At 38.8% G+C, this 10,099-nt stretch overlaps 1 long non-coding RNA gene across 1 annotated transcript in view; it reads left to right on the top strand.

The window, feature by feature from the left end:
• The first annotated feature begins 636 nt into the window (after window positions 1–636).
• LOC127493948 (uncharacterized) overlaps window positions 637–10,099 on the top strand; it is a 48,682-nt gene continuing 39,219 nt past the window's right edge. The window contains exon 1 of the long non-coding RNA XR_007924576.3: window positions 637–700. This is a non-coding gene — a long non-coding RNA (uncharacterized LOC127493948). The remainder of the gene's footprint in view (window positions 701–10,099) is intronic.

Raw genomic sequence — 10,099 nt, 5'->3', positions numbered from 1 at the left:
AAAATAAAGCAAAGCAGAATACACCAAAAACTTTCCTCACATGACCTTTTATAGATACGACTTCAATCATGGATATTTTACATGAGTATGGTACTATATTTTGATTTAATGTGAAATATGGACATGCCAGAGTTTTTAAAGGATAGACTCCTTATTTGCTTGTTAATGAATACAAGGCTGGAGATTGCAGAACCCAAATCTGGATCAAAACCCCTTATCATCCAATCATTTTGTCTGGTGACAGGGGCTAAAACGGGGGAAGATTTCCTAATAGCAGCCTGAGGTGGACATTTAGGAAAAGAGAAGTATATTTTCAGTAAGAAAGTGTAAACTTTTTTTAAAAAAATCATTGATATGTAGCCAACATTAACATAAATGTGCGTATTCAAGCTAGTAAACTTTTGTATTTATAAACTATCTTTACAATTATCACTAATGTGTGAAACACAATGAAGTATATTAATATTGGTTATATTGACTTTAAACAGATATGATGACTATGTTGCTACAATTTGAAGCTATCATGTCTCTACATTTATCCATAATTATAAATATTATTTATCTAAAATAAATGCTTAATAGAAATTGTTTTTCTAATATATATATATATTTACTTACCTTTCAATACTTAAATTTCAACAGCTCTGGACAAAGATAAATATTCTGCAAAAATGGTGGACCATAATCATACATATGCATGGTAAGACTGATAAATAAACAAAGAAAGCATGTGAATAAGAATAAACTCATGGGGTGTGTCTGTGTAACCCAGAAGTTAAGGCACCTGCATCCCTGGGTTTGATTCCTGGTTCTGTCTCTTGACTTGAGATTCCTGCCAATGTAAACCCTAGGAGGTCATAGTGATGGTTCATGGAACAAGCTTCCTGCTACTCACATGGGAAATCTGGATTTTGAATTTTTGACTCCAGGCTTCATCTGGGGAGTGAATCAGTGGATAGAAGCCTTTTCTGTTTGTATGTCTCTCCCTCTTCTTCTTCTTTTTTTTTTTTTTAAGATTTTATTTATTTATTTGAGAGGTAGAGTTACAGACAGATAGAGGGAAAGACAGAGAGAAAGGTCTTCCCTCCATTGGTTCACTCCCCAAATGGCCGCAATGGTTGGAGCTGCACTGATCCAAAGCCAGGAAAAAGTTGCTTCCTCCTGGTCTCCTAAGCGGGTGTAGGAGCCCTAGGACTTGGGCCATCTCCCACTGCCTTCCCAGGCCACAGCAGAGAGCAGGATTGGAAGAGGAGCAGCCAGAACTAGAACCAGCACCCACATGGGATGCCGGCACCTTAGGCAAAGGATTAACCTAGCACGCCACGGTGCCGGCTCCCTGTATGTCTCTTTCAAATTGTTTTTTAATTAAAAAAAGAAAAGAACTTTTTAAAAAAGAGACAGTAAACTTATAATAGTACATGCAAGTATTGGGGAGGTTAGGATAAGGAAGGGGTCATTATGAATGAGAAATTTTACTCAATTTCTAAGAAACAGAAGGAGGAGAAATCAAAGAGAAGAAACAAGTGGAAGAAACAGAAACTTGAGGTGGCTTTTGGGCACAGTGAACTTGTCGCCAGACTTTACTCCCCCAAAATAATCACATGATATTTTCCACATGTCCTGGGAAGTTGAGCACAGCTTCAGAGAAATGTTAATCTCTATGTGGGTATTATGCCCTTTGGCAAGGCTTGAACCAGAAAGCCCAGAGCCACATGAGTAGTCACCCTGCCTTGCACATGTAAAGTGACTACAGTCAAATGCCACTCCTGGATGACCTGCTGAAGGAAATGGCTTTATGTACATAAGCCCACAGCACTGGCCACATTTGCAAAGGAGTAGCTCTTTGACAGATTTCATCTGCCTTTTTGAGTATTTTTTTCTCATTGGAGAGTTCAGTTTTAGTAATATATATCTTCTTGGAAAATTAATCTTTTCATTATTGTTTTAAAATATTTTTTCATGGAGTTTAATCACAGTCAATTTTGATTATTTAAACTTTCTTTAAATCTGTGGCTATTTCCTCAACTACATTTATTGTTTTTCTTCTTTTCTTTTGACTAGGTTAAAGTTTGAACTGTTCCAATTAAAGTTATTAAAATTTTTTAAAGATATTTATTTCTTTGAGAGGTAAAGTTACAGAGAGAAGGAGAGACACGGAGAAAGGTCTTCTATCCACTGGTTCACTCCCCAGATGGCCAAAATGGCAAGAGCGGAGCCGATCTGAAGCCAGGAGCCAGGAGCTTCTTCCAGGTCTCCTATGTGGGTGCAGGGGTCGAAGCGCTTGGGCCATCCTCCACTGCTTTCCCAGGCTGTACCAGAGACCTAGATCAGAAGAGGAGCAGCCAGGACTCAAACCAGCTCTCATATGGGATGCCAGCACTGCAGATGGAGGTTTAGCCCACTATGCCAGAGCGCAGGCCCCCAACAGTTATTAAATTTTGTGTTACTTCATACATTGCAATTCTAGGTTGATGATGATGGGATGATGCTATATTTGTTTTATTTTAATATTTAGATTATATTATTTTCAAGTATTTTAAGGAGTAAATACTTTTTTCAAACAAAATTTTCAGTAGAATCCAAAAATATAAATCAGATTAAAGAACTATTTAACTAGTAAAACTTCCATTTATATGCTTAGTTAAGACATTTACTTATTAATGACAATGAATTTATGCTTTACAAAAACTGTTGAAAACTACAGTCAAGGATTATAGTGACAAACAAATCTGCTCCATCAGCCAATGAAGCTCTGGATCATTTTTAAAGCAGTTGCAGCTAACAAAATCTTTTATTCAGTCACTTTGTATCCTTGAAATATTCTTGAATTAAACTGAGCAGAGTACTTAAATAAAGAGTGGAGATTTGTTTCCATGTCACTTATTAGGAATGCTGTAATGATCTATTACAGTTCTTGTTTTGGAGGGAGGCAGCAAGCAGTTTCTCTAGCCAATTCATGTTTCTATTTTTAGGAACTGATTTTTGTTACAGAAGGTATTCAACTGTACACTTGTTTTTTTTTTTAAAGTACATAGGTGGGGGTAAGCATTTGGCAAAGTGGTTAAGAAACCTCTTGGGGTGCCCAAGTTCAAGTCCCAACTCTGATTCTTATCCAGCATCCTGCTAATCTCGCAGTAGGAGGCAGCAGATGATGACTCAAGCACTCAGCTTCCTGCCACCCAAATGGGACACCTGGAGAGAGTTCCTGGCTCCAGACTTCTACCTGCTCCAGCCCCCACTACTGCAGGCATTTGAGGAGTGTGTCAATATATGAGAGATTACTCTCTGTCTTTCTCTGTCTCTTGGCCTGTCAAATAAATTATTTTTTTTAATTGAAAAAAAAAGCACATAGATGAAGCTATCAACTGTTAACGAAAATTATCAATAGGATCACAAATATGAGGGATCTTCAAAAAGTTTATGAAAAATGTAAAAAGAACTATGCATTGGTTTCTATTTTTTCCACCAAAATAAACAACTTTTAATTTAATTTTCCACAAAATTTTAAAGTATCCTCATATTTAATTTTAAGTTGAATTTGAATAATTTTAAAATTTTTTAAAAAATATTTATTTATTTATCTGAAAGGCAGAGTTACAGAGAGAGAGAGAGAGAGAGAGAGAGAGAGATCTTTCAATCACTGGTTCACTCTACAAATGGCCACAAGGCCAGAGCTGGGATAATCTGTGGCCAGGAACCAGGAGCTTCCTCAAGGGTGTACCACATGGCTGCAGGAGCCAAAAGACTTGGGCCATCTGCTGCTGCTTTCCCAGGTGCATTAGCAAGGAGTTGAATGGCAGTGGAACAACCAGGACCCAAACCGATGCCCATATGGGATGCTGGCACAGCAGAACAAGGTTTAACCTGCTATATCACAGTGCCAGCCCCTAAATAGTTTTTTATTTTTGTAACTAAGATTTTGTTTGTGGCTTAGATGTAGCAATGTATATTGTCTACTTGAGCTGGTTTAACTCAATAAGACATATAGTAGAATATACCTTGGGTTTTTAGAAAACTTTTTGGATACAACACTAAATGTGTGAAACATGAAAGAAAAATTATGAACTTGGGCTCCATTGGAAATAGAAGCCTGTGCTATGTAAAGGACACTAATGAGAGAATGAAAAGACAAATCACACACTGGGAGGAAATCTTTGTAAGCCAAACATCTGATAAAGGACTTGTGTTGAAAGTACACAAAGGACTCTTGTTTTTAAAAATAAGATATATTTATTTGAAGGGCAGAGTGACAGAGAGAAAGAGGGAGAATCTGAGAGAGAATGAAAGAAACATCTTCCAACTGCAGTTAACTCCCCAAGTAGCCTCAACAGCTGGGGTTGAGCTGGGATGAAGCCAAAGTCAGGAACTCCATGCAGGTCTCCAACATGGGTAGCAGGGGCCCAAGCACTTGGGCCATATTCTGCTTTCTCAGGAACATTAGCAGGAGCTGGATTTGAAGTGGAGCAGCCAGAAAAGGAACCAGAGCTCTGTTATGGGATGCCATACGATATGGTGGCTTAACCTACTGTGTCACAACACAGCCCCACAAAGGACTCTTAACACTAAAGCACAAAACAACACAGTTTAAAAATGGGCAAAGATCTGAGCAGACAGCCCATTGAAGATACACAATGGCAAATAAGCATTTGAAAAGATACCCAATATCATATGATATTAGGGAACCGCAAATTAAAATGACCAGGAAATAGACTGCACACCCAGCTGCTAAAGATGCTGGCTTCAAGTCCCATCAGAGCATGTACGATCAGGTTTCTTTTTCAGAGAGTGAATACTGTCTCCACAGAACCTACAAATGGCTCTCATAAACTTCATTGTACAGGATTACTTCAGGGTAGCCGTAATATTTTGTATGTTTTAAACAACTCAATTTTTAGCAATCAATGCAGTCATTATGTTTAAGATTTAAAGTTTTTTTTTTCTTCTAGCCAATCATTTGTACTTTTTTTTTTCCTTAATCGGCTGCTATTTTCAATCAAGTACAATTGCCTGAAAGTTAGAGTCACATTCCACTGATTAGAGTTGTCTTCTAATGATTAATGAATCAGTCTGAAATTCACACTATGCTTATTTAGACCATGATAGCATCATTCAGTAATGAACTTTTAAGAGGTTATTTATTTCCCGTTGCCATATTTCTAATCAAGTGCTCATATGCATAATGAACGCGCTTCAAGCAAATCTGTTTTTTGCCTTGTTTACAAGAGTCATCATCATGGCAAACCATGAGCAAGTTGAGATGAATTGCCTAGACAGAGCTGAATGTGAATTAACTTAATTCAAGGATTCATAAACAAGTAAATACAATTGTCTTTCAAGTGCTAAGAAAAGCAGAGAAAACAGAAAGTGAAAAGGCCGTGGAGGGAGGGAGTCTGGAGGGTGTGTTCAAAAACTAGCAGGGAGAGTAGCCAGAGAAGAGTCAGTTACAGGAAATCGGTAGGTGGTTAAGGCAAAGAGATACTCAGGGAGACTGGGAGGGGTTATGGAGACTTTACAAGGTTTTGAGCAAGGGAGTGGCAGGACGGTTCCTAAATTTAAAAGAACCATTACCTGATATGTGGAAAACAGATTATACGCAAAAAGAGGAGAGACCAGAGGACTGCAGGGTGGAGACTGTGGCTTTACCAAGGTAATAATAGTGTATAGGTGATCTGATTCCAGTTATATTTTGAAGGAAGAGCCTATTTGATGCACAAATGGATTGGATGTTCAGAAAGGAACAAAATATAATGAATCAGATGACTAACTTGAGCACTTAGAAGAGTAATTGTACCACTTACTGAACTGGGGAAATCAAATTTTTGATGTATGTTTTGCCATGCCACTTTGGTATCCAAATGGGAATATAGCATAGGCAGGTAGATAGATCAATTGTAATTCAGGGGAACAGCATTAGCCCAGTGTCTTTTAACATTATTTGGTTGGTCTTGATGCCAAATGTTCTTTTTAGATCTAAATTGCAGTATTAACAATAGAATAACTGTAATGTCAACATACATTGAAAGAGTTTTCAAGCCGGTGCTGTGGTATAGCAGGTGAAGCCACCGCCTGAAGTGCTGGCATCCCATATGGGTGCCTGTTTGAGTCCTGTTGCTCCATTTCCAATCCAGCTCTCTCCTATGGCCTGGGAAAGCAGTAGAAGATGACCCAAGACCTTGGGCTCCTGCACCCGTGTGGGAGACCTGGAAGAAGATCCTGGCTCCTGGCTTTGGACCAGGATAATTCTGGCCGTTACTGCCAACTCGGGAGTGAACCAGTGAATGGAAGACCTCTTTCTCTGTGCCTCTGCCTCTCTGTAACTGCCTTTCAAGTAAATAAATAAATCTTAAAAAAAAGTTTTCTTTGAGTTTGAGACTTGTAGTAGAGTAACCCCTGCCTTCACAATGAAGGCATTTATTGCCTCAACTTCTAGGCAAGTGGGTAAGCCCTTCCTTCTGAAGGGGGCTTAAAGGGGCCCTTTGCCTCAATTTGAGGACTCTTACATGGGCATCGCATTTCAACTTCTTCCTCTGCTTCTTCCACTGTACAGCACAAAGTGTTCCTGAGAGCGTGAGACCTCTGAGACACACGTCTCTGTCTCAGAATCTGGTTTTCAGGCAGGCCCAAGTTAGGCCAGAAATATCCTATAGGAGTGAATATTAAAAAATAAAATGATATGAGGTTGAAAAAAAAGGTGATAGGAATACTAATGATACAATTGAACTTGGGATTATTTGCATTTTTGTAGTAACTATCCAAGATTACTGATTAAAGAATATTATTCAATTAACCTATATCCTGTTCAGAATTATCTCACCAAATGTAATTTGTCTAGGCAGAACCAGAATTTTGTGGCAAATACGGATGTCATTTGCCTTATGTTGTGTTTAAAGTTTAATTTTAGGTGAAACCACAGGCCATTTCACTTAAAGTACATTTTAACAGCCATTATACTTAACAAAAGCAGAAAATAAATTGAGCCAAATAACAGTCCAATTGCAAAATTACCTCAGAACAACATGATCGGTTCATAATTTTTATAATTCAAAACCTTCACAGAAGACACTGGGATCAAACTCCGAAAGCTTTTGTGCGAATTCCCACCTGTCAATCAAATACTCATTTTCTGAACATGTTGCTTTTCATCGTTTCAAAAAGTTGACACTTCTATGATTAAGATTATTCCCTCTTTTAAAAACATCTTCCCCTGATTTCCTATGTTTTCCAGTATTTTTTAAAAAACACTGATAAATGGTGTTTTGATAGATTCAGTTTGTTTACTAGACTTCTTATAAATCAACAAACTTTAAGAAACAGAATGTTTCATCTTTCTAAATTCTTAAAGTATTTAAACCTGTTGAGTGGATTTCCTTTACTTTTATTATGTATTTACAAATATTAAAGTAAATGTTTTTTGAAAATGTGGGAAGAAAAGCATGACTACAAAAAGGGAGATACATTAGAAAACTCATTACTTAGGTTTTTAAAAAAGATTTACTTATTTATTTGAAAAGCAGAGAGAGAGAGAGAGAAAGATCTTCCATCTACTGGTTCACCCCCCAGATGACCCCAACAGCAAGGTCTAGCCTTAAGCAAGGAGACTGAAGCTCCATGTGGGTTTCCCACATGTGTGGCAGGGGCCCAAACACTTGGCCATCATTATCTTCTTTCCTAAGTGCATTAGCAGGGAGCTGGATCAGAAGTAGAGCATCTGGGATTTGAATCTGCATTCTCATATTGGATGTCTGGTCCTATGTGGCGACTTAACTCACTGTACCACAATGCCAGCCTCACTTAATGAGTTTTAAAAGTTCAGTACAAAATAGGAGACATATGCTTTAAAAAAACTCGTTGGTTTTAAAACATAATGCATCTGAATTGTCTATTAACCAGATTTTTGGAAATTGCTGATCTTTTCTCTGTTTCTTTAGAATTTCAGCATTTAATTTCTTATTGTTATTAGGATAAAACTGTATCTTATTTTTAAAAATTTTAATTAATTCATCTCATTTTATTTGAAAGGTAGAGAGAGACAGACAGATCTTCCATCCACTGGTTCATTCCCCAAATGCTGACAACAGCCAGAGATGGGCCAGGTAGAAACCAGGAGCATGGAACTCAACATGGGTCTTGCACGTGGGTGGCAGGGACCTTGATACTTGAGTCATCATTACTGTCTCCCAGGGTGCACATTAGCAGCAAACTGGATTAGTAGTGGAAGAGCCAGGAATTGAATCAGGCACTCCAACATGGGGTGTGGGCATCCCAAGTAGCATTTTTTTAAAGATTTATTTTATTTTATTTATTTGAAAGTCAGAGTTACACAGAGAGAGAAGAGAGAGAGAGAGAGAGACAGAGAGAGAGAGAGACAGAGAGAGAGAGAGAGAGGTCTTCCATCCGATGGTTCACTCCCCAATTGGCCACAATGGCCAGAGCTGCGCTGATCTGAAGCCAGGAGCCAGGAGCTTCTTCCAGGTCTCCCACATGGACGCAGGGGCCCAAGGACTTGGGCCATCTTCTACTGCTTTCCCAGGCCATAGCAGAGAGCTAGATCAGAAGTGGAGCAGTTGGGGTTCGAACCAGCGTCCACATGGGATGCTGGCACTGTAGGCGCCGGCTTTACCTGCTGTGCCACAGTGCCGGCCCCACATCTTAACTGTTGTGTCAAATGTCTGCCCCTAAAATTTATCTTAACTGAGAACATGAGCAAAGCTATTTAGATTATTTTAATGCGAAATTACACTATTTCAAATTATATTTCATAAAGAAAATGAAAAATTGTTTTCTTAAAAGTTTTAACAACTGAGGTGATCTTTAATGTTTTGAAGGAAATTTCAAGTTTAAACTCTCTGGCTTAAAGTTCATTGTGGAATTTTGTTTTTATTTTTCTTTCCTTGTGACACATCTGAGTAAGAAAATTGTAGTGTGATTTAAGAAAAATTGAGGGGATCCAATTATGTTTTATATCTCTTTAACTCTCACAGGTTTCTTTGTTGCTTAAGCTATTCTTGATACAAACTGTAAAACGTTCTCAGTTTCTTTATCCTGACTAATGCAACTCAGTGGCCCAGCATGGTTCTATGTCCCCTCAAAAACCAGTCAGCAAATTGGAGCTGAATTAGATTTTTCGCTTGTGCACTTCCATAAGGGAAACCCATGAACCACATGTGAACCTAACATGGGCACATTTCAGCATGATGGCAGAAGAAACTTCAAGCAATTACAACCGCACAGCGTTTAAATGAATAGTGAGTTACCATCCCTTGCTATGCTTAGAGCAAGAATTGATGTTTCATCCTGTTACTATGACTTTTTCTCTGTGTGGAATGGATTTCATGCCCCTTAAAATCATGAAGTTTTCAAATTTACATTAAAAATCTTCAAGTTGAAGCAACAAAGCTGCTTTTATTCCTCCCAGTGCTACAAGGTCTACTCACAAAGAGAGTCCACTGGCCAGTGTGAATTGTTCTTGAACTTACTGCCTCTGAGTTTGCCACGGAAGGGTCAACTCTTGGGTCACACTGGGAATGAAGCCTTACTCTGTTATCTTCACAGAGAATTTCTTCATTGCCCCGTGGAGGGTGAACCTTGTAAAGTCATTCAAAAATATTTCAAGTTCAGCTATTTGTGGTTGGCAGGATAATAACCCCTGAAGATGTCCAAGTCCTGTCTCTGGGATCATTGAATATGCCACTTAATGGCAAAAGGGGATTTTGCAGATATGATTAAGATTAATTACATTGAGGGGCTGGTGCTATGGCGCAGTAGGTTAATCCTCTGCCTGTGGTGCCATCATTCCATGAACCAGGGTGCTGGTTCTAGTCCTGGCTGCTCTTCTTCCATTCCAGTTCTGTGCTGTGGCCCAGGAAAGCACTAGAAGATGGCTCAAGTGCTTGCGCCCCTGCACCCGCATAGGAGACCAGGAGGAAGCACCTGACTCCTGCCTTAGGATTGGCGCAGCTCTGGCTGTTGTGGCCATTTGGAGAGTGAACCAATGGAAGGAAGATCTTTCTCTCTGTCTCTCCCTCTCACTGTCTGTAACTCTACCTCTCAAATAAATAAATAGAATCTTAAAAAAGTATTAATTACATTGAAATGGGGA

This window comes from Oryctolagus cuniculus, chromosome 4 (assembly GCF_051225735.1).
Source record: "Oryctolagus cuniculus isolate XC-2025 breed Fujian yellow rabbit chromosome 4, ASM5122573v1, whole genome shotgun sequence".
NCBI classification, from domain to species: Eukaryota; Metazoa; Chordata; class Mammalia; order Lagomorpha; family Leporidae; genus Oryctolagus; species Oryctolagus cuniculus.
Note: the sequence above shows the minus strand (reverse complement) of the source record. Positions and strands in the feature narration are given on the sequence as shown.